The 2,761-nt window shown below is 33.2% G+C and overlaps 1 protein-coding gene across 1 annotated transcript in view; it reads left to right on the forward strand.

Annotated features, from left to right (window-relative positions):
* Window positions 1-2,761, forward strand: part of LOC117168066 — a 17,700-nt gene that overhangs the window by 13,621 nt on the left and 1,318 nt on the right. The gene's annotated exons all lie outside the window — the stretch shown is intronic.

Genomic DNA, 2,761 nt, shown 5'->3' on the forward strand with positions numbered 1-2,761 from the left:
ACAACCAAATTTGGTTAAAGTTTATCCTGTAATGTTGATTTTTGTTGCAGCGAATCATTCATCCGAAATCGCTGTAAAGTTTATCTTCTGTTTTTCTGTGATCCCTTCCGTATTATGAAACAATAACTCGACAAAAAAACAGCACGCTGAATATTCCACTTGTTGCAATTCGGATTCTACGTTAAATTTTCCATTAGACTGTCACGGAGTAATTGCAATAGTTTTTTTCAGCGTTAAAATCTTTAAAAATTATAATACTCGTCATTTACATGTGAAAAAGGCGGCTTCAATCACATCTTCTTTTAACAGCAGCTGGTAGGCGTTATCTGTCGGTAACTAAGAATTTTGGCTGGGTGCTATCGCCATACAGTGGAAACCTGAGAAAACAAGGCTGCGACGCAAGTGGCAACATACTATTGAAGCGATTATGCATGCGCTTGAAGTCACCTTCAGTAGAAGTTAATGACATTTTTTTTATTTTTAACGTTTCAAAAATACTATTGTAATTACTCCATGGCGTTCTAATGAAAAATTTAATTTAGAATCCGCATTGTAACAAGTTGAATACCAATCTTTCTTTTTTTACCACTCGGTCTGCTAGAGTCACCAACAGACTCAAATTTAAGTAATTGCAAATAGAGCTAAGTAGAGTCCAATAGTTGCTAAAACGACAGCATGAATATGAATCTAAAAGAACCTTAAGTGGTGCTTAAGCATGAAATTTAAGTATACCATGAAAATATAAAACTCCGATATAGGACAAGAAACTATCTCAGTATTATTTATAGAATCTGATGCTGCGGGTACGATAATAGATCTTTCTGATAAACGATAAAGCAAAATATAACTAAGATTATTTTGACCTAATAGATGTTTTTGTAGAAATTAATCAATCCCAATGGCATAGTTGATAGCAAACTATTCCATGGTAGTATAAATATCTTCCCTGGGTTTCATAGGAAATTATGAAGAATCAAGAATAGCTACTTTTAGTTTAAAATCGACGGCATACTTTTAATTTTAATTATATTCTCTTCTTCTATTTCTAAGCCAGCTTCGAATACAAAACTTTGATTTGAGTTCTCAGCAATTTTCCCTTTCATTGCATAAATGGAGGAGACAAGATTATCATTAAATGCTAGACGGACTATTATCGACTACCGCAGAAATGTCGCTGACAATTTGCCCTTTGCATTTTATGCAGAAAAAATCTGCTTGACACTTTTTAAGTTTATCAAAGTTTTTTGTTTTGAAATGTCAAAATTTTTTATTGAAAATCGAAGTTAGAGGACAATACTTTTGTTTTAAGAGAACTTCTTTTTCTCTGAGTAATTTCGCAAACATTAGATAAAAATATGAAAGAAATTCATCTTTCTCATTCTTTTAATATATTTTGTAGTTTTTATATTAGTTTTTGAAAGCCTTAATTGGACATTAAAGTAGAAAACACTCAGTTTGCCATTTTAAAATCAGCTTTCTTTAAAGCGTAAAAGAATACATAAATTTACATCAGTTTAAAAGAAATATGTATCTAAATTTCGTTCGTAGAAACTGTTATCAAATGTAAATGTCTCAGAAGAATCAATTTCACGCCTTCCACCTAAGAGATAACGATTATACTTTAGAATATATAAGCTAATTGGGAAATATAATATTTATTAGTTATACTTTTTCAAGTCATTCATTACTATATTAATCAATCTTTACTGTGATTGGAAAAGATGAGACTTTTTTGCACTTTGGTATCATCCTTAGCTTTGGTGCTCAGTTATATTGGTGAATATGATAATTTATTATATCTCTAATTTAAGGTAAATTTTTTTTTAATCTTCACACAAACTCAAATTTTCGCGATGTAATTGGGATCAAATTGTTCATTTATGTATATTCAATAGAGTTCATAGAGTTTACATATAGTATATCTAGCAGCTCACGATCTTGCGACATAATCACTTTCATTAATAGTACATTGTGCACCAAGGGTTGTAAGTGAGTATTTAAAGCCGACCGTGATGTTTGCAAGACGAGTCGTAGGCCAGCGTGGAACAGGAGCCGGAGTCAAGTATCGTATACACGCGAGGCGTATGAAGACATACAACCCGTGATGCACACGATACTTTATGCAACAAATTTCCGTCATTGGCTTTTGCAGGAAATGAGAGTTCAACGGTTTAGGGCGATGTGGCAGGGGGGCGCAAGATCCCAGAGGTAGCCCTTGTGGAGGTATAGGAGGTAAAGATCCTGGAAGGATTTTGGAGACGGAGGCCCCAGTAATGAAAAAAATTATTGCAAAAAGAAAGAAGAAAAAAGTGGATTTTTTATCACCTCCTGTGTTGCTTCACGCAGCTCAAGTGGCAACAGTTCTTCCCCACCAATTTTTTCCATTTCGTCCAATTTCATCAGAACACTTTATATAATTAATCAAAAAAATTTTTCGGCGACCACCGACCTAATGCTAATAATGCACATATGTTGCATAAAAATAATTACAACTGCCTTTAATGAAAAGCAACAAGTAAATTTCAATTTTAAAATAAAAGCATTTTCGGGTTGAGGATATAACTTGATGTGTTTTAATAAATGATATTCTAACTGGAAAAAATACAAGTCCCGAACAAATAGTTTAATCTTAAACCAAAGATAAGGACAAAACAGATACATTTACAGTCTGTCAAGTTAAAGCGTGGGTGGCTTTACTCGCAGTCGGTAAGGTGTATCGACATGATTTTGGTGTCAGAATATTAAGAAGAGCTCCCTCTTT

Source organism: Belonocnema kinseyi, chromosome 2 (assembly GCF_010883055.1).
Source record: "Belonocnema kinseyi isolate 2016_QV_RU_SX_M_011 chromosome 2, B_treatae_v1, whole genome shotgun sequence".
In the NCBI taxonomy this organism is placed as follows: Eukaryota; Metazoa; Arthropoda; class Insecta; order Hymenoptera; family Cynipidae; genus Belonocnema; species Belonocnema kinseyi.